This window comes from Dermacentor variabilis, unplaced genomic scaffold, assembly GCF_050947875.1.
Source record: "Dermacentor variabilis isolate Ectoservices unplaced genomic scaffold, ASM5094787v1 scaffold_17, whole genome shotgun sequence".
Classification (NCBI taxonomy): Eukaryota; Metazoa; Arthropoda; class Arachnida; order Ixodida; family Ixodidae; genus Dermacentor; species Dermacentor variabilis.
In genome coordinates this window covers 10,646,341-10,668,294 of record NW_027460335.1, presented here as the reverse complement: position 1 = coordinate 10,668,294, position 21,954 = coordinate 10,646,341, and the positions used below count along the sequence as shown (strand labels likewise).

The 21,954-nt window shown below is 50.5% G+C and overlaps 1 long non-coding RNA gene across 5 annotated transcripts in view; it reads right to left on the bottom strand.

Moving 5' to 3' along the window:
* Window positions 1-1,022: 1,022 nt before the first annotated feature.
* The window catches only part of LOC142568158 (uncharacterized), a 66,789-nt gene continuing 45,857 nt past the window's right edge, over window positions 1,023-21,954 (bottom strand). For 3 of the 5 annotated variants that reach the window (XR_012825377.1, XR_012825379.1, XR_012825380.1), the window contains exon 6: window positions 1,023-1,213. This is a non-coding gene — a long non-coding RNA (uncharacterized LOC142568158). The remainder of the gene's footprint in view (window positions 1,214-21,954) is intronic. The other 2 variants (XR_012825378.1, XR_012825376.1) reach the window with 2 other exon arrangements.

Genomic DNA, 21,954 nt, shown 5'->3' with positions numbered 1-21,954 from the left:
TGCGATCCTCAAAATTTGTGCCAGGTGGATAATCCTTGCAAACTGACTAGCTGAGTACGATTCGTAGACTGAAATATGTGCGCTAAATTATTACTTAAAATAATTTGTGTATACATATATTATTTATTTAATTAGACGGTTTCATTTCTAATAAAAATATTTGTCATCTTATCGACTAATTTAGCTCGGGGGTTACAATTATTACTCTCAATTTGACGAACTAGTTCTGCGGAAACCCGCAAGGTGGAGAGAAGTCATTGATAAAGGGAAAATCAGACATCCACCCGTTCGTAGCAATTGCTACAAAGGAAACCCATACGGGTTCCTCGAAAGAAAAGCCTCACAGTTAAAGAGTTGAATTTTTCTTCAACTCTGAGGCTTTTCTTTCGAGGAACCCGTATCGGTTTCCTTTGTAGCAATTGATACGAACTGGTGGATGTCTGATTTTCCCTTTATCAATTACTCTCAATTCATCGAAAATTTGGGGCAAGTAAGGAACATTAAATATGCGATGTACCATACACTACGAGCAAGCAGGCCCACGTTTCAGCAAATGTTATGTGTAGAGTGCAGCCTACAAAATGTTTAGGAGCTGAAATACTAATTAAAAAATAACTTAACTAAAGGTATCCAACGTCGCCACTCCTGATTCGCACGCCTTTTCACTAGGTTAGGCGAGACAACTGGTTATTTTGCTAAAGTGTATGGCTGCTGTATCGCTGTTAGCACCCCATCGTGGTCTCGTTTCAGAATAACAAGTAATTCTCTGCGGCCCACTGAAAAAGCCGTTAGGTGACGTGAGGGGAATTGTTTAGTAGCACGTCAACGTTAGATGTACGCAGTGTAATTATGATGCGAATAGACATTACCAGAGGCCACTAATGCAGAGTTACAATAACAGGATGCCATAGACATACTGCTTACAATCTCTTTGGCCTGTGTAATAATTTTGTGACTTTCTCCGTATCCAAGCACTGTCATTATCTACGGAAGAAATAAAAGAATGCTCTTTTCTCTCATTTTAGCATATGCTCGCTCTGTGTTATCCTTAATCTAAAAGCTTACACCTCTAGTTATGCTGAGAAGCTTTGAATACGAAACAAGGTAAAAAAGTAAGAGCATTACCTTTCTCATTCTTCATGCTAACTTATGAAAAAATAAAGAATATAATGAAAGATTCTGTGTAAGTTTGTAAGCATACGTACAGTCGACCCTGAAAAACAAGGAAGTTTTATTGTTACTATTCAAGACTAGCCAACCCTTTGCACAATAATACAAATGCCCCAAATGCACGCATTCACTTGGTCAAACAACACTAACCTGTCGGCATCTGATGAAACTGTAATGTGACTGCTATGTGATGTTTGACGAAAATCGAGGCGGTTTAGAAGGCCATGTATCCTTGGAAACACGTGCTACTTAAGCTTTGTTTTGTGTTGCTACGCTGATTATATTGTAGAACACATTAGTGTTAGCCTGGGGCAATAAACGAGGGTACGCGTTCTGCCCGTTACACAGTCAAGGCAGCTCCAGTGCTGCTTCCACCTATAGTTCAAATTCAATTTCCTCTTTCGGGCTTGTCAAATCTTGTCCTCTGGTTCCTACGGGCCTGGGCAAGTTTTCTGCACAGCAGTTAAACTCTCAAGAGATGCGCTATTTCTACATTCTGACCAAGTTACTTGCTAATATCATTGCCCAAATTAGTGAACTCAGTGCCATACGCCAGTCCGAGGCCGCCTAAGCTACCCTGAACCACTTGTATTATGGCGATTCTTCGACATGCCAAATCTGAGACAAATAAAGAAGTGGCCCCAATGGGAGAAGAATGCTGATATTTACCTCATGCACGGTCAGAGCGAAAAACGCCTCAGCGTGTCGCCTTTCCTAACTCAGTAAACAACACTTTGTGCATGGCGCTTTGAACGAGTACAACCAAACACTCCAAAAGACTTGTGCGACTGCATCCATCCAGGCGCATACATTTCAAATTGGTATCTCTGCAATGCCAACTATTCTACAGACTTTTTGTTTGATGAGTCAGAACACATATCAAGCCTGTGCTTGTTTTGTGGGGAAAACATGCGAATATATAGTAATTTCTGTTGTTTTAGTTGCCCATTTTAGTATACCGAACAGCGCGAGAGCATTCAGGATATTCATTCCTTAGATATGAATAATATTCGAATGTTAATCCTCGGTAAAAGACTTCACGCTATAGGACGTGAAAAAACCCATGGCTAACTGCATTCAGTTTTCGATCGGAAGTGTCTTCAGCAATTACTCGCAGAAGAAAAGCTTTGTCGCAACACAACAGCGTGGTTAAAGGTCTACATGCAATGCCTACTTCTTCAAAGAGCTAACAACACCGATATATAACTTCTGCGTCAGCTCTTTCCGAATAATTTGAAGACATTCTTTATCTTAGCGGCAGGCGATGATATTGCCCTCTGTAATCTTGCAGATTTCACGCACGAGCTTATGAACCTTTCGGCATCTTCCATCTTGGCCATCGAAGCTCACAGATGCGGGGATCCAGCGGTAGAGCTAGGCTAAGACGTGTCCTGTCTTGTTGACTTTACGCAATCTGTGTGTGTTCATTCAGAAAAAAAAACGTTTATGCAACCTACGCCGTGCTGGGACCAGTTCTCTCGCCGTCAGGCTGTGCCGGTAACATCGCTGTTTCGATGACATGACCCTGCAAGTGCGTTCCTCCGCAGTCCCACGAGTTAGGTAAGTCCCATTACTGCCCTCTGCCCCACCTATGTGCCACCAAATCGCTTCTGGGTGCGTCCCTTCAGACCGCATCTTGTTGGACACAGTATCCAAAGTAAGTGTCCTACTGCCCACGGCTGCCCACCGCAGACGTTTTTAAAGTTCTCCCTCAAAGCTGTCAAGACAGCAATATGACATCTGACAATGGTAAGTCGCTGAGTCTAAACCTATCCCATTCTGTCTCTTTCAATAACTGTTTACTGCTGCTGAACTTCAATGCGCCAGCATTGGTGCAGCTTTCCTTTGCTATCAAAACGTCCTGTTTCACGTTCTTTATCGGCAGATCTACTCAAGTGTGGTTATGTGATGCCGTCAACGTGCCAGGGCAATAAAATCACTGACAATTTTCTGCACTCTTAAAACTCTAACGGTCAGCCTATCCACGACCATGTGCACCAGCGTTGAAATAAAACATTCAACGAACCACAGAATGAGTTGCAACACAACCTGGCGCCGGCACCACATGATCCTCGAACAGCTTTTGGTGCTCATCTCTGTGCATAGAATAAAAATGTACTCTTTCAGAATGCCGATTGCGGAACTCTCAGCCGTGTTACCATTCTTGACACTTGTACCATCGCACACGTATTCAAAAGCATTGCAGGCAACTGCGGGGCGACTATAATTTCGGAGATGGACGCTGTCCTCGTATACATATAGACCATCAAACTGTAATGGCATGCGAATCTCCTACAGATTCCTCTCGGTCTTTGAAACAAGGCGCAACGATTTCAGCGCTTAACCAACAAAGTTCCGTGCAGTCTACACCTTTGCGATACCCACTTCGAAGACGCGCTCTTCGGAAATAACGTGCCACTTGTAAATCACGGACGCATTCCGATTGTCTCTCAGCGCCTAGATCATGAAGGACGCATCGCAAATCTCAAACAAAAGTGTCATATCTAACTTTCTTGAGATATGGCATTCATTTCCCCTTGAACCATAAACTACAGTTGAATTTTCCAGCCACCAGTAACGCCACTGACGAAGCCTCAATTTCACGCCAATTTCTTACACTTGTTACGTTTCGCCTCCGACGTGCGGTCTAACCGGCGCGGATGCAACGGACGCCGGGGCTTCGTTCACAGCGGCGGACATTTTGGCCAGTTCAGCGCTGTCCCAACGCCTCCTCCAAGCGCGTCCAGGCATGTTTCAATGCCACGTGTCTTCGTGTGTGTGTGTGTGTGTATGTGTGTGTGTGTGTGTGTGTGTGTGTGTGTGTGTGTGTGTGTGTGTGTGTGTGTGTGTGTGTACATGTTGGTGCCCACGCTTGTCAAAGCGCGGCAGCCGGGGAGAGGAGCTCCCCAACTGTGAAGCGAGGAGGTCTGACTGGCGCCAGCCCGGCGGATGCGTCACTTCTTGTCACAACGTGTCCGGCCGCCGCCGTCACGTGCGCCTCTATCGAGGCGTTCCTTCTTGCCCTCGACTCCGAGAGTATAAAAGCAGCTGCCCCCGGACGCCAAGACAGAGGCTTCGAATTCTGCCGTCGAGTAACGTGCCCTCCCGTTTCTCCACTTCGGTCGACCTCACCGGCTGCTCTTTTGCGATGCGAGAATAAACAAGTTGTTCTGTTAGCAGTCGACTCATCCTTTGCCAGGACCTTCGGATGCTTCCAGCTGTGCCCCAGGCCGTCAGGCCAACTCTACCCTTGGGGCTTGTGACCCATTTGCAACAACTGTTTGCCAGCAGTTAGATGGCGACAACTGAGGCCAGCAGCGAAGCTATGCGGTTGACTGCATGCTGAGCAGCACCACGACCATCCGGGAGCAGTGCAACGAGCCCTGTGTGATGACTGGTTGCCTGCAGCGGAACGACTGCGCTGAATTCTTGGCGGCGAGGTTTGGTGAATGCGGGACTTTCTTCTTCAGAGTTTTGCCAGGCTTTTGTTAGTGTTAGAAACAGAGCTGGTAATTGTGGTTGACGTTGCTGCCTGGTTAGTTTGCGGCGAGACAATAGTAGGCAGTAGAGAAAGCAGCATTCAGAGCAGCCATGGATTGGAAGTCGTTGCGCAAACCGAAATTGCTGGAGCTTGCAAGAGAGTTGGGTCTGGATGTCTCAGACAAACTCAGAAAACCAGAACTGCTAAGGGCTATTCTTGAGTTAGAAGCTGAGGATGACGAGCTGTCGGAATGCCTTGAGACTATTGAGGAGAGGGAGACGGCAAAAAGAGAAAGACAGGAGCGCGAACGTAAAGAGGAAAAAGAGAAAGACGAGCGCGAATGTAAAGAGCAAAAAGAGAAAGAAAAAGAGGAGTGCGACCGTCAACACGCTTTCGAAATGAAGCGTCTCGAGGCAGAGATGGAACGCGCTCGAAATGGAAGTCAGGCACGCGGTGCAGGAGAACGAGTATCGTTCAATATGACTGACCTGATGCGGCCGTTTAAGCTTGGAGAGGACATTGGTTTGTTCCTAATTAACTTTGAGCGAACGTGCGAGAAGCAGGGGTCTCTCGGGAAACGTGGCCACAGCGCTTGCTCACTTTGTTACCCGGCGAGGCGGACGATCTAGTCGCTCGCTTGAAGAGAGAGGAGACAGAGGATTTCGAGCAAGTGAAATCGAGTCTGCTAAAAAAGTACAGGCTGTCCGCGGAGGCGTTCCGTCGGAAGTTTCTGGAAAATGAGAAAGGCAGAAGTGAGTCATATACAGAGTTTGCCTACAGGCTTATGTCAAACATGCAGGAGTGGCTCAAAGAACAGAAAGCGTTTGGTGACCACGAGAAAGTTCTGCAATGTTTCGGGCTGGAACAGTTTTATAGTCGGTTACCTGAGAACGTGCAGTACTGGGTCTTGGATAAGCCAGATGTTAGTACGATGGCTAAAGCCGCCGAGCTAGCCGAGGAGCTTGCGACGCGTCGGGCTCGCAAAGCTAAGGACGGTCAAAAGGGTGAATTAGGCTCCAAGTTTCAGTGGCCGAAGTTCACGCCCATGAGAGCAAGGGGGGACACACGTAGTGCGGATGCGAGTGAAAGCAGTCCAACCGAGCGTAAGGAGACGGCCGCAGCCGAAGCCGAACGCAGAAAGCGGTTCGAGACGAGGCAAGCGAGCGTGTGTTATACGGGCCAGAAGCCGGGTCACTTTTCGGCGCAGTGTCGAGAAACAAAAACAGAAGTCGTGCTTTTGTCATTATGCAGCACTGACGCGAACATGAAGCTTCTCGAGCCTTACATGCGAGACCTCTTCATGAACGGGAAAGAATGCCGAGTGCTTCGTGATTCCGCAGCTGCAATGGATGTAGTTCACCCCTCTTACATAGAACCCGACATGTTCACGGGTGAGTGCGCATGGATCAAGCAAGCCGTGGAAGCCATTAGCGTGTGTCTGCCCGTAGCAAAAGTGCTTATTGAAGGACCTTTCGGAGCGCTTGAGACGGAGGCCGCAGTGTCATGTATGCTGCCTCTCCAGTACCCGTACCTATTTTCGAACAGGTCCGATCACCTCCTGCGCTAGAAGGGGCTGTTTGGTGAGGCTAGCGTTCAGGCCTTAACCAGATCAAGAGTTCGGGAGCTCTCTGCAAAGGCGGTAGTTGCGGGGCCGACGTTGTCCAACATTGAGAAAGGGTCGGAGTCGCAGCAAGCTGATATTCAGAGCATGTCAGAACTGAATAACATTGAGCCTGTAGCGTTGAAGGCACCAGGTACTGGAGAGCAAATGCCCGACATGGGAAGGTTAGAAGAGCTATCTGCAGATTTGCTCGTCGCGCCTACGTCAGATGGACTTAATAGGTTGCTAAAAGTCAGCTGGTCGGCTTTGATAACCGAGCAAAAAAAGGATGGCAGCCTAGAAAACATGCGCTGCAATGTCAAGGAATGTATCGCCAAGAAAAATGCTCGTTTTGTGGAAAGAAGTGGGGTCCAGTACCGTAACTATCTAGACCGCAGGGGAGTGGAGTTCGATCAGCTGATCGTGCCTCAGTGCTACCGTCAGGATCTGTTGCGCTTGTCGCATGGGGGTTCGTGGTCCGGAAACCTACGAGTTAAGAAGACTAAGGGCCGTCTCTTGCAAGAGTTCTATTGGCCAGGGTGTTTTCGTGACGCAGAACACTTTGTGAGGACATGTGACACCTGTCAGCGGGTGGGCAAACCAGGGGACAAATCGAGGGCGCCGTTGAAGTTGGTACCTATCATTACGGAGCCTTTTAGACGGCTCGTTATTGATACAGTGGGACCTCTGCCGGTAACAACCACGGGGTACAGACACATTTTGACTGTGATCTGCCCAGCGACAGTTTCCTGTAGCAGGGTCGCTTAAAGAACTCAGCTCAGTTGAGATAGTAAATGCACTACTGTCCATATTTGCGCGAGTTGGTTTTTCTGCGGAAATCCAGTCAGATCAGGGCACAGTGTTTACTAGCGCTTTGACGACAGCCTTTCTCGAAAGGTGTGAGGTAAAGCTGTTACACAGCTCAGTGTACCACCCACAGTCGAATTTCCTTGGGAAGCTCCACTCCGTCATGAAGCGCGTGTTGAGAGCATTGTGGTTTGAACAACAAACTGACTGGGAGCTGTGTCTGCCTGGGGTGATGTTTGCATTAAGGACCGCGCCGCATGCGACTACGGGGTTTTCGCCAGCTGAGCTGGTGTACGGTCGCTCACTGCGGTCTCCGCTTCGCATGCTTCGGGACGGATCACTGCCATCTCCAATGGCTGCAGACCATCTCTTCCAAAAATGGCCGCCTCCTGCGCTGGAGCCTCGCTTTGCAACACTATTCCTTTGAGGTGCGTTACACAAAGGGGAGTCTCAACGGTAACGCCGATAGCATAAGTCGAGGCCCCTAACGTAGGAATGAGCCTCAAAGTTGTTTGTTAGTGATGTTTTTCTTCATGAGGCGGTATTTTTAACATATGCTTTTGTTTAGGGTTTCAAAGTCATGACGTGCTTTCTAGTGCAATTTTCCAATTTGTGGACGCGTTCTGAGTGCTCCTAGACTACTGTAAGGAACTAGGCAGTGGTATAAAAGGGGAAAGAGCCTGGCAGGGCTTAGTGAGGGTTGTGCCGTACTTGCTGACTGAGCGGTTGAGTTTCGGCGTAGTTCTAACGCTTGCTGGGAACGATAACAAAAATGGCAACTCTCCCGAAGTTACTTTGCAGTGTCCTGTGTGAACCTGAACATGAGAACGAGGCCTTCTCTGTGCGCTGCGCTCAAGAAACGCCGAGGGACGACCGACTTCGCTTATGAGTATCATCGAGCGACATCCCTCCGGACAGCGGATGCAGTCCCCTGACCATCGGGATCTCCTTCTCCCGGCGGGGCGGTATGTTACGTTTCGCCTCCGACGTGCGGTCTAGCCGGCGCGGATGCAACGGACGCCGGGGCTTCGTTCACAGCGGCGGACATTTTGGCCAGTTCAGCGCTGTCCCAACGCCTCCTCCAAGCACGTCCAGGCATGTTTCAATGCCACGTGTCTTCGTGTGTGTGTGTGTGTGTGTGTGTACATGTTCGTGCCCACTATTGTCAAAGCGCGGCAGCCGGGGAGAGCATCTCCCCAACTGTGAAGCGAGGAGGTCTGACCGGCGCCGGCCCGACGGATGCGTCACTTCTTGTCACAACGTGTCCGGGCGCCGCCGTCACTTGCGCCTCTATCGAGGCGTTCCTTCTTGCCCTCGACTCCGAGAGTATAAAAGCAGCTGCCCCGGACGCCAGGAGAGAGGCTTCGAATTCTTCCGTCAAGTAACGTCCTCTCCCGTTGCTCCACTTCGGTCGACCTGACCGGCTGCTCTTTTGCGATGCGAGAATAAACAAGTTGTTCTGTTAGCAGTCCACTCATCCTTTGCCAGGCCAACGCTACCCTTGGGGCTTGCGACCCATTTGCAACACACTGCATTGAGCTCGCACAGTGAAAACATTGGACGACTTACAGGCGTCAGTTTCCAAGCCAATCGAGCTTTTGGTAACTGTATATGACTTCCGCAATCTCGATGCTTCATACAACGGTACAGTGAGCACGATTGACAGCACGAACATTTCTTCTCTCAGAAATGATTTTCCCAGAAAAGGGTAGCATCACGTCAAGTAGAGAGGGCTTCGCACTGCACCTAACCATGCTTTATTTCCGCCCCTTTCTCAATGTAAGCTGGTTCTGTATCCTCACAAATAAGAAACCTCTGATGTTTGTTCATTAAACCTGTGGTGGCTAAGTTGGTTACGTGTATTATCCTGAGAACACAGTGGGCAACAGTGATTCACGGTGGCGGTGACCGCGTTTCGGTGCAAGAAAAATGCTATGACACTCGTTTTCGGTGCTTTAGGTTCCTGTACAAATCCCCATGTGACCAAAGTTAAACTGCGGCCTACCACTATGGCGAGCGCCATAATCCTTCACTAATTGCCACAGTACAAAGGAGGCTCAAAGTCAATAATGGGGCTTTACAGATGCAATAATACACTGTGGGATACGAGTTACACAAACAGAGACAAATCGCCTCAAAAATGGTAGCCTATGTTTCGGTATGTGGACCTCTCTTTGTAATATGGGTCGTATGGTAAATAATTGACTCGGTTTTGGCATTCTAAATAAATACGACAGTTGACGCGAAGTTCTGGGTGCTGATGCGTGTGACTGTTTAGGTTATGTTTAGGTTCATCAACCGGTGGTGCCTTCAATAGTTTATGTGGTTCAGTACGAAATTTCAGACGCAGCATTCTTTTTCAGTGAACCTCGTTTACGAAATGAATGATTGAACGACCTTGTCAATTTTGAAGTTATTTTAGATTCATATGCAATATCTCTAAACAGCTTCATAGAATTGTGTTTGCGCAGGCAACACTTAGGGAAAATCTTGCTCACACTTTTAGCCAAAAAATAACTTCCGGATTGTTTTCGCTTGCAAACATAAAGAATGGGAAATAACTTTTGTTCCGGTAGATAGGAATACAATGCACAAACAGTTGAAAGAGTTTACCTGTAATCGGTCCAGTTTTTTTTTGAAGAAAGTCATATGGTGTTGTAAAACACGTGTGAATGCCCCGTCCTTAAAAATGCAGTTTTATGTTTACACGTGTACCAAAAGAGTTAATTAGGCTTCAGCAGAATGCACGCCATGTGTTGCTTTTTTTACAAAACAATAATTAGGGTTTCTCTTGGTACTTTCTCTTTTGCTTTTTCAATCCGAAGAAAAGCGAGAAATTGTGAATGCCAATACTCAGTAGGCAATCTTCGATTCGTGTTCGAAAGTTCGAATAATATATGTATTGAAATTGTGTATGTGTTCTGTTATCCCCTTTGGCTACCCAACAGACAGATACAGAGCCTGTATTGTTTAGTTCTCTCTCTCTCTCTCTCTTTGGTGGGCCGAAGTACACTCTACTTCCCAGAAGCATGCGAAAAATCCTACCACTCTTTAACGCTCTCATTTCTTTCTTTCTAATTTAACGTGAAGCAATGTGACATTAAGGGGCGGTGTACCTCGGGAGCGCTGACCGTCACACATGAGAACAGAGAAATTTGTTTTGCTGGCAGTCACAGCACTTTTTCTGATTAGGTTTCTTGCATCTATGAGGAAAAGGTAAAATCTAGGGACTTTTGGAAGAATCGTTTTATTTAGGCGTTCAACTTTTTTTCTCAGCTTGCTCAATTTCGCACAATTTAAAAAGAAATGTGCGGAAACCATCAAAAATATTTGTCAAAAAAGTGAATAACTAAACGCTTCAAGAAAAGTTCTCGCTTTAATAAAGGAATAGTGTGCTAGACAACATATCGTCACAAGCTGTCATAAAGCACGCCTGCCGCGCAGACAACCAGATGAAAGAAAGAAGAGAACGACGTTAGCGAAGCTACCGCGAGAGCGCTCTTCAACTACCGCGCCTATCAACCAGATTCATCTGGTTCTGCATTAAAACACCTCGTGTGTAACATTTGGTGGAGGTGCGGGGTAACTCCCACGACCTACAATGGAGCCACCAGTACAAGAGCTACGCCGTAGCCGTCGCCTCGCCGGACTTTCGCCGTCGCGCTCAATCATGGCCACAGAGCAAAATACCCTCACCAGCAGTGCCTTGGCAAGCCCAGTCCCTATTCAGCACTACCGAGAGCCACGCACGTTCTCGGCGAAGACAGAGGAAGATGTGGATGAGTGGCTGACCCATTACGAAAGGGTAAGCCAATACAATAACTGGAACGCTGCCAGTCAGCTTAGGAACATTGTTTTCTTCTTGGCCGGCACGGCGTTGGTATGGTATGAAAACCACACGGACATGCTAACTACATGGACACGCTTCGTTGAGGAGATCAAAAAGTGTTTCGGTGACTCGGACGCAAAGAGGAAACGTGGTGAACTCAAATTAGCCCAGAGAGCTCAGGTACCCGGCGAGACTTGCGCTACCTATATCGAAGAAATTTAGAAGCTGTGCCGAACCGTCAACCCTCAAATGACAGAGGAAGATAAAGTGGGGCACGTGGTAAAAGGAATAGTGGAAGACGTGTACAACTTCCTCATTGGTAAAGAGATCTTGCACACTGCATCAGAACTGATACGGCACTGCCATACGTTCTAGGCGCTGAAGAATCGCCGAATTACACCAAAGTTTGGACGGCTGGCCAAAGTAACGGCTGTAGCAAGTGTTGACACGAGTCCTCCGCTCCCACACCTTTCGTCCGCCATCCGCCAGATAGTCCGCGAGGAGCTCCAGCGACATGACGAACAGGTACGTTATGCGGCGCCACGTTGCAGCTCCTCCGTTTTCCGAGACACTCTTTGGGAACCCCCTTCGGATACTTGGAACGACTCTGTGAGCGTCGCGAATCTTAACGGCTCCAGAGACGAACGGCATTACATTACGACCGAACCACCGCGCAATGATTCGCCCCCTCAACGTTTTCATCCACGCCCACGCAACTTTCGTACACGAAGACTCGCCGCTACCTACGACTTTCAAGGGGAAGAGCCTCGTTACCCTCAACCGATGTCTTCGGCAGAATACTTCAATCCGCATTCTGAAGTTCGCCCTTCGCCAGTGTGTTACTGCTGCGGCATGCCTGGCCATATAGCTAGGTACTGTAGCCGACGCCGAGCATCAAACTACGAATCGTCAGGGCCGACTATGCGGTCTAGCGGTCGTACACTGCGCACTCAGTGGCCAGGAGACTCCGCTTCAGGAAGCCACTTTCGAGAGGACCAATGCACCACCCAGGAGACCTACTTTGGAGAAGAAAGAACCCGGAATCGCTACCGCTCCCCTGCCTCCGACCGTACTCTGATGCCACCACCAGCCTTCCGAGCCTCCCGATCACCATCCCCTCGGCCGCGATTCACGTCCCCATTGCCTCGGCGCCGTTTGGTGTCGCCCCCGCCGGGAAACAAGCCAGCGCGGCCGATGGAGGTGAGGTCGCTGGAAAATGTGTGCTGCCGACTCAACTTCCTCCAACTATTTTCATGCTAAAGAATAAGGTTCATGTACCGATTGATGGGATCTCTACAATGGCTTTATTCGACACGGGAGCAACTGCCTCGGTCATGAGTGTGGGGTTTAAAGGCCTTCTGGGACACAAGGTTATGTTTCGTTGGGACCAGTGCACAAGTTTCCGTGGAGTCAGTGGTGAATCATTATACCCTGCTGGTGTGTGTAACGTGGATGTGTTTTTGGGTGGGAAAGCTTTTAATACAGAGTTTACTGTTCTTCCTCGCTCCTTGCATGACGTGATTCTGTGGATTGACTTTTTGCAATTGTGTGGTGCGAATGTTGACTGCCGGACGGGAGAACTCAGTGTCGACACCAGTGTTTCACCTGTGCTCTTTGAAGATGAAGCTTGCCCGGAGAGTGTGTTGTGCGTGTCTGAGGGTACAGTTGTGCCCGCCTTATCCGCGATGCATGTTGCCGTCGCTTGTTCATCTCCGACTCCTATCTCGTTCGACGCTGCAGTGGAACCTGTACATCGGAACTGCCTCAAGAAAAATGTGTTAGTTCCGCACTGCGTGGTCTCAGTGACCGATGTATGCGCGGGGCTGTGGGCGCTAAACTGTTCCAGTGAAGCGGCAGTCCGACCTCAAGGCCTAAAGATTGCCACTTTCAGGAAGACTCGCCCGTATCCGTGGCAGTACTTACAGAGTTCCCCGATGGAGGAGCAACCAGTGTCTCGAGCCCCCGGAGCTCGAAGGTACTTTACATGATTGATAAGTCACTCAGCGATCACGAGCGTGGAGTTTTGATGGCCCTGCTTATGAAACATACCTCGGTATTCGACTTTGCGCAGCACGATGGCCCGCCATCAATTACTGCGTAGAGAACTCGTCACCTCATCAACACAGAAGCCGTCCAGCCAATCCGACAAAACCCTATTGTGTATCCCCGTCAGAACGCAAGATAATCAGCGATCAGGTCCAAGAAATGCTATGCAAAGGCGTCATTCGAGAATTATCCAGTCCTTGGGCAGCCCCCGTGATATTGGTGAAGAAGAAAGACGGTACGTGGCGGTACTGTGTTGATTACCGTCGCCTAAACGCCGTTACTGAAAAGATGTATATCCGCTCCCACGAATTGACGACGCAATCGACTGTCTCTTTGCGGCATCTTACTTTTCCTGAATCGATTTGCGGTCAGGTTACTGGCAAATTTCTATACACAAGGACGACAGAGAAAAGACAGCATTTGTCACACCCGACGGACTATTCGAGTTTAACGTGATGCCTTTCGGGTTGTGTAACGCGCCCGCAACGTTCGAAAGGTTCATGGACACGATATTACGCGGCTTAAAATGGGAAGTTTGCCTGTGCTACTTAGGCGACATTGTGATCTTCGGGCGAACGTTTAGTGAACACAACAAACGTTTGGATTTGGTCTTGAACTGCTTGGAGAAAGCGGGTCTTGTGCCCAATTAAAAAAAATGCCGTTTTGGGGAGCGACAAACTCTTGTGCTAGGCCATCTGGTCGCTAAAGAAGGCATCCGACCAGATCCACAAAAGACTGCGGCCGTAGAAGCATTTAGAGTACCCAACTCTGTCAAGTAGTTAAGAAGTTTCTTGGTCTTGTGCTCCTATTTTCGCCGATTCATTCCCCGGTTTGCTGACATGGCTCATCCCCTTACACGCCTTCTCCAAAAAGGCGTTCCCTTTGAGTGGACTGCAGATTGCGACTCATCATTTCGCCAGCTCCAGTTCCTGTTGACATCCTAACCAATTCTTCGCCACTTTGATCCTTCATCACCTTCTGAGATTCACACCGATGCCAGCGGCGTAGGCATCGGTGCTGTGCTAGTTCAGCGTGTTGGCGTCAGCGAGCACGTGATCTCTTACGCTAGCCAGTCCTTGAGCCGCTCCGAGCGCAACTACACAGTCACCGAACAAGAGTGTCTGGCGGTCATTTCGCCGTGCAACGGTTTCATTCGTATCTTTATGGGCGCCCCTTCACTATGATAACACATCATCATTCGCTATGCTGGCTTGTGAATCTGCGGGATCCCTCAGGACGACAGTGCGCTGGGCCCTCCGTCTACAGGAATACTATTTCGTTATTTGCTACAAAAGTGGCCGCGACATGCTCACGCTGATTGTCTCTCTCGGATGCCACTTCAAACAACTGAATGTTATGCGGACAATTTTGATGAATACATCGCTTTTGTGTCCTCAGAATTTCCGGATATGGGTACCGTCAAATCCGAGCAGCACAAGGACGAGAGCTTACAACCGCTCTTCGCGGCAGCACAGGAGCCACCTGCAGGCAGTCGCTTTCGCCTACGTGATGGTGGCGCGCTGTATAAGAAGAGCTACCCGACCACCGGTGCACGCTACCTCTTAGTTGTCCCCAAGAACGTTCGCCACCAAGTATTACACGCCATGCACGATGACCCAACTTCCCGTCATCTTGGTTCCACACGTACACTCTACCGGGCTCAAGAACGTTTTTACTGGCCTAAGATGCGGAAAGATATCGAACGGTACGTCGCCAGCTGCTCTCAATGCCAGCGCTACACGCGTCCGCCACAAGCGCCACATGGCCTGCTTCAACCAGTTCCCCCTTCTAACGTCCCCTTTGAGCAAGTTGGTATAGATCTTCTGGGCCCTTTACCGCGATCCTCCAAGGGTAATTGTTGGGTTATCGTTTGCGTAGATCACCTCACCCGCTATTGTGAGACCGCCGCATTGCCATCGGCCACAGCTACAGAAGTTTCTATCTTCTTGCTGGCTAACGTTATACTCCGGCATGGACCTCCTCACATAGTAATCAGCGATCGTGGGTGACAGTTTACCGCGGACGTCGTTGAAGAAACCCTTCGTGTGTGTTCATGTAGCTTCCGCCATTCTACACCCTGCCATCGACAAACTAATGGTCTGGTCGAGCTCATGAACAGAACGGTTGCCAACATGCTGTCCATGTACGTCGATTCAGCACACAAGAATTGGGACAGTATCTTGCCTTTCATTACCTATGCCTTCAATACCGCGAGACGCGAGTCCACTGGTTACTCACCATTTTTCCTTCTGTATGCTCGTCCGCCGCGCTACACCCTCGACACTATATTTCTGTACTTCATTCATGACAACGGGCAGAAGAAGCGCGACGCCTCGCGAGCAGAAGAAGCGCTATGCCGAGCAGAAGAAGCGCGACGCCTCGCTAGGCTACGCACCCTAGCATCGCAGGACTGGTCCAAGGTACGCTATGACGGGCGTCACCGCCACGTTTACTTCGATCCTGGGGATCTTGTGCGGCTCTGGACGCCGTTGCGGAAGCGTGGCTTGTGCCTGAAGTTTCTCGGCCACTACGTCGGCCCTTACGTTATTCTGGAGCGCCTCAGCGAAGTAAACTACCGCATTGCGCGTTTCACGAGCAGTGGACGACGCTCGGCCAAGGCTGACGTGACACACGTCGGGCGCCTGAGGCGTTACAACCCACGAGATGACTGACTCGCCCGGCGGGCTTCGTCTGCCAGCGGGGAAATGTCACAACCTGTCGTAAACCACGCCTGCCGCGCAGACAACCAGATGAGAGAAAGAAGAGAACGAATTTAGCCACGCTGCCGCGAGACCGCTCTTCAACAACCGCGCCTACCAACCAGATCCATCTGGTTCTGCATTAAAACACCTCGTGTGTAACAATATATTTGTTGCACTAAAAATAAATTGGCTTGGTTTTTCGTCTAATTGCGTAATTTCACGGAAGACATTGTGGTTATTCAGAACACATTTGGCGCTTGTACGGGTGGACAGCACGTGCCACCGGAACAGCTGTGACAGTTGGCATTCGGCATCAAACCAGCCCCACTACGTGAGCGTACGCGCTTTTAGAGCGCAGCTCTTTGGCGTCCGTTCCTGGGTTTCGTGTCGTCGTCGGCGTCATCGTCGGCCTCGTAACCAGCTCCGCCCCCCTTTCATCCCCCCAGCGCTAGCAGCGACCGACTGATACCGCTGGATGCCGCTGACGCCGCTAGAGAGTCAAGATAACGTGACTGCATAGAACACCATCGCCGCCATGCAGAAAGAGGAGGAAAGGGTCCCCCCCCCCTGTTCTTGTGTGGCGGATAGCTGGGGTTGACTCACTATCGCCGTCAGCGGCATCAGTCAGTCGCTGCTATCTCTTCCCTCCTCCCTTTATCGTGTTGTCCGCTTGCTGCGCGCGCTTCTGCCCCCATCGTTTGCCGCTGGGTGTACACGCCGCCCCCCTCCGCTTCCGCTTACTGCTGGTTGCTCTCGACGGCGGCGATGAGCCTCCGCTTCGGCGGCGCGAACTGCAGGGTCTTCTCGGCGGCGGCGATGAGCTTCTGCTTCAGCCTCGCTTACTGCTGGTCGCTCTCGACGGCGGCGATGAGCCTCCGCTTCGGCGGCGCGAACGGCAGGGTCTTCTCGGCGGCGGCGCTTAGCCTCTGCTTCCCCCACGGCTGTGACAACCTCGCGAGGCACTTGTATAGATCTCGTCTTTGAGAATCAAGCATTGGTGTACCAAGTCGAACATATATCAGTCTATTTCTCCGACCACAAAGCTTCCTTCATGACTGTCAAGAACTGTTAGTGGAGTCTTTGTTAAAGGAATACGTGTGAAAAAAAAAATTATGTGATAGCGCATACATGTGTTGCTCGATTTCTTTGCCTCAATCTATCCAAAAGGTGAAACAGCTTATTTGCTGCGCTCAAATTTCGCATTAGGAAGTAACGTAATCGTCGGTAATTTTCTTGAAAGCGGTATCTTTTTAGTCTGTAAGCGACCATAAGAAAATTTGTCCGTCGTTCGGTCGGTTCGTCCGTAAAGCTTAACACGATGCGCTCTATAGCAAAAAAAATAGAATAAATTCGAGAGGAAGAACTCGAGCGGTGGTGAGATTCGTACTTGAGAACCAATGAACGTATGAAAGTTTCGAACTTCCATGCACACAAGCCGAGTGTTTTACCCAGATTTATTGACCTTCTGCAAGCGTCGATGTTTAGCCCGCTTTCTAGAGCTACTGTGCTAAACACCCACGCTGGCAGAAGGTGAATATATTGTCACGAAAAGACAATAGACGATGTACCCGGCATTGGCGAGGGAGGCGGTTGAACAAGATGGCGTGCAATAATTTAAGCCGGCGTCCTCAGCTTCTACCTCTTCTACTTCAGCGCCCGTCTCTTGCTGAGCGCGTGTTCCAGTCCCAACTTCTTTGTTTTTCAGCGCTGGCTCGTGACACCTGGCGGCATTACTCCCCCGCCAAAAGAAAGGCATCGACCCGATGCTTACTAAACCAGAAGGAGGAAGTGTGGAATTCGTATGATATCGGATTGCCGTCGCCTTAACGCGCGAAATACGGCTTGAGGCGAAGAACATGCACTATCTCTGAGCGGTGCTGTCGACGCCGAGGCGACGCGGCACCGTCGGGAATGACTTCATAGTTCACTTCACTAACGCGGCGTATCACCTTGTAGGGCCCAAAGTATCTACTAAGGAGCTTCTCAGACAACCCTTGGCGACGGACTGGAGTCCACACCCAGACTTGGTCACCTGGCTGGTACTCGATGTGCCGATGTCGAAGGTTGTAGCGTCGTGCGTCTGTACTCTGTTGCTTCGCGATGTGTATGCGCGCGAGTTGGCGAGCTTCCTCTGCGTGTTGAGTAAGTTGCTCGGCGTCGGCAGTAAGTGATGCGTCGGTGTCGTGCGGGAGCATAGCGTCTAGCGTGGTCTGGACCTCGCGCCCGTAGACAAGACGGAACGGTGTGAAGCGTGTGGTTTCCTGAATGGCGGTGTTGTACGCGAATGTAACGTACGGCAGGACTTGATCCCATGTTTTATGCTGGACGTCCACATACATAGACAGCATGTCAGCTATGGTTTTGTTTAGCCGTTCCGTCAGTCCGTTGGTCTGCGGATGATAGGCAGTCGCCTTGCGATGCTGCGTGCAGCTCAGCTCGAATATGTTCTCTATAAGTTGGGCTGTAAAGGCAGTGCCTCTGTCGGTGATGACATGTGAGGGGGCACCATGTCTGAGGACTATGTGCTCGATAAAGAACTGGGCAACTTCGTAGGCCGTGGCACGTTGTACAGCTTTCGTCTCGGCGTAGCGTGTTAGATAGTCCGTGGCGACTATAATCCACTTGTTTCCGCTGGCTGACAAGGGAAAGGGTCCCAGAAGATCCATGCCGATTTGATCAAACGGCGCGCGAGGTGGTGCGATGGGTTGGAGTAACCCCCCGGGCTTCAAAGACGGCGACTTCCTGCGTTGACACTCCCGGCAGCTTTGCACGTAACGCTTCACCGTGGTAGAAAGTCTGGGCCAGTAGTACGTCTGGCGTACTCGTGCAAGAGTGCGTGAAAATCCCAAGTGTCCAGACGTGGGCTCATCATGGCAGGCTAGGAGAATGTCATCACGAAGGGCGGCAGGTATTACCAATAGATACTCTTTGTCGGTGGCACTCGAGTTTTTCTTGTAGAGGACGCCCTGTCGGAGGCAGAAGGTCGAGAGACTGCGAGAAATATGTCGTGGGATTGTAGCATTCTTGCCTTCTAGGTGATCGATGAGAGGGCGTATTTCGGAGTCCTCGCGCTGCCGTATGATCAAGTCTGATGCGGTGAGGGCCCCAAGGAATGCGCCGTCTTCGTCCATGTCCTTATCGCAAGTTTTGACGGGAGCGCGCGACAACGTGTCCGCATCTTCGTGTTTTCGGCCCGATTTGTAGACGATGGTAACATCGAACTCCTGCAGACGGAGACTCCATCGAGCAAGTCGCCCGGACGGGTCTCGCAAGTTGGCTAACCAACACAGGGAATGGTGGTCTGTCACCACCTTGAAAGGGCGACCGTAGAGATAAGGCCGAAATTTCATGATGGCCCACACAACCGCTAGACACTCTTTCTCGGAGGTGGAGTAGTTGGTCTCGGCGCGTGAAAGGGTGCGACTGGCGTAAGCGATGACTCGCTCGACGCCTTCCTGGTGTTGAACGAGTACAGCGCCTAGACCGATGTTGCTGGCATCGGTATGCACCTCGGTGTCAGCGTCCTCGTCAAAGTGAGCAAGGACAGGTGATTCCTGCAGGCGTTGCCTTAACTCGGTGAAAGCTGCGTCCTGCTCATCCGCCCAAACAAAGGGTGTGTCTTCTCGCGTTAGGCGTATGAGTGGTTCAGCGATGCGCGAGAAATTGGCGATGAAGCGACGATAGTACGCACACAGACCGAGAAAGCGGCGTACTGCTTTCTTGTCACGAGGAGTCGGAATAGCAGCAACAGCAGATGTTTTGTCAGGGTCAGGCTGGACGCCGTCGGCGTTCACGACATGCCCGAGGAACTTCAGCTCTTCGTAACCGAAGTGACACTTTTCTGGCTTTAGTGTGAGATTAGCGGAGCGGAGCGCCTCAAGTACCGCCTCTAAACGCTTCAGATGTTCTTCGAAGGTCGCCGCAAACACGACGACGTCATCTAAGTATACTAAACAGCAGTGCCACTTCAGACCCGTCAGAACAGTGTCCATCATTCGCTGGAATGTGGCCGGTGCAGAACACAGGCCAAATGGAAGTACTTTAAATTCGTACAGTCCATCTGGGGTAACAAAGGCAGTTTTTTCGCGATCTCGTTCGTCAACTTCGATTTGCCAATATCCGCTCTTCAGATCTATGGATGAAAAATACCTGGTTCGCCGGAGTCGATCTAACGAATCATCGATCCGCGGAAGCGGATAAACGTCTTTTTTTGTGACGTTGTTCAACTTTCCATAGTCAACGCAGAACCGAAGCGTTCCGTCTTTCTTTTTGACGAGGACCACCGGCGATGACCAAGGGCTTTGGGATGGTTGTATGACGTCATCGTCAAGCATTTCTTTCACTTGTGCATAAATCACGTTGCGCTCTTTCGCCGGTACGCGATAAGGCAGTTGTCGTATGGGACGAGCATCGTCATACGTGATTATTCGGTGTCTCGTGATGGACGTCTGGCGTACCTTAGAAGAAGATGCGAAGCACTCCTTGAACCGAAGGAGCAACTCACGCAGCGCTTTCTGCTTTTCCTCCGAAAGGTCTGAATTGATGTCGATATTGCCGAGTGTCTGAGCTGGGTTCTCCTTCGTCACAGACGCACAGCATTCAGCAACGTCTGCTATGGGCTCAGCGAAAGCAATAGTAGTACGACGAAATAGGTGCCGATGTTCCTGGCTGAAATTCGTCACGAGGAGCGCCGAAAGTCCACCTCGAAGCATAATCAGACTGCGGGCTGCACATACACCGTGTGTCAGCATAAGGGAGGAATTGCCCTCTGCAACAGCTTCGCCGTCACGCAGATCGTCGCATACGACCATTACCATGACACTTGCGCGTGGTGGTACAGTTACACTGTCGGCGTAAACTCGAAGCGCGTTACGTCGGCAATTATCGCGGTTGTTCGCTGCTCTTTCTGTCGAAAAAGTCACTGTGCGCTCCCGGAGGTCTATAATGGCACCATACTCTCGCAGAAAGTCGACGCCCAAGATAAGGTCCCGAGAACAATCGCGGAGTATTAGGCAGCTGGCAGGAAACGTGGACCCACGAATTTGAACTCTGACCGTGCACATGCCCAACGGTGTGACGACATGCCCGCCAGCAGTACGAATTTGCGCTCCAGACCAAGGCGTGATAACTTTTCTAAGTTCCGTCGCTAGTTTTCCGCACAAGATTGAGTAGTCAGCCCCCGTGTCCAATAAAGCACTAACGTGGCGCCCGTCGAGCACAACAGGTATGTCGAGCGAGAGTCTGTCGCTGAGTTCGGCTGCTGTCGTCGTTGAATCGTGCTGAATAGACCGTGCTGGCGTCGATGGGAGGTCTTCGGAAGGGCGATTATCAGCGGCCTCGCCCCCGAAGGTCGCTGTTCTTAGTTTCCCCGGCGAGGGCTTGGCGATCGTCCCTGCGCTGCCATTGGAGGGCTTCTAGGAGCGGGGGAAGAACGCCTGGGGGACGGCGAGCGCGACTGCCGCCGCGGGAACAGTGGCATACTCTGCTGGGTCAAGTATTCTTCAATCGCCCTAGGCCTTTCACCATATCTGGGCCTTGGTGAATCCGCGGCAAAACCTTGCAGTCCGAGACGGCGGTATGGGCACTCGCGGTATATGTGACCGGCTTCTCCACAATGATAGCACAGAGGCCTTCTGTCCGGGGTACGCCAGACGTCAGATTTCCTTTCGGGTGGGCGACGATCCTCCATACGTTGGATTGGTTGCACAGATGGGAGCGGCGGGACGTATGACGCGGCGTAAGACGTGGAGGGGTCGAAATGGGTCGGAGCTTGGACAGGGACTCGCCTCAAAACTTCCGCATACGACGGCCGCTGCAACTGTGCTGTCACAGGCGGCGCATTGTTGTTAGGAACGGGACACTGGATCGCTTGCTGCACTTCGTTCCTCACAAGGGCAGAAATGGAACCTAGCGTGGGCTGAGGCGGGCAGGTGAGCCGTTGAAGCTCATCACGCACCACAGAGCGGATAAGATCTCGGAGAACGTCCACGTTTCCAAAGGCAATCGCGTCCGTCAGTGAAGCAGCGTTCGCGTGCCTGTCATACGGAGCTGAGCGCTGGTCCGAAGGTGAAGTTGGGTTCAATTGCCTGTCATAGAAAGTTGAGCGCTGGTGTAACATCTTTTCCATCGTGGTGGCTTCAGTTAAGAATTCAGCCACGGTCTTCGGCGGGCTTCGAACAAGGCCAGCAAATAGCTGTTCCTTAACTCCCCGCATTAGATGGCGCAGCTTCTTTTCCTCGGACATGGTTGGGTCCACCCGACGGAAGAGGCGCGTCATATCCTCGACGTACGACGTCACGCTCTCGTTCGGCAGATGAAT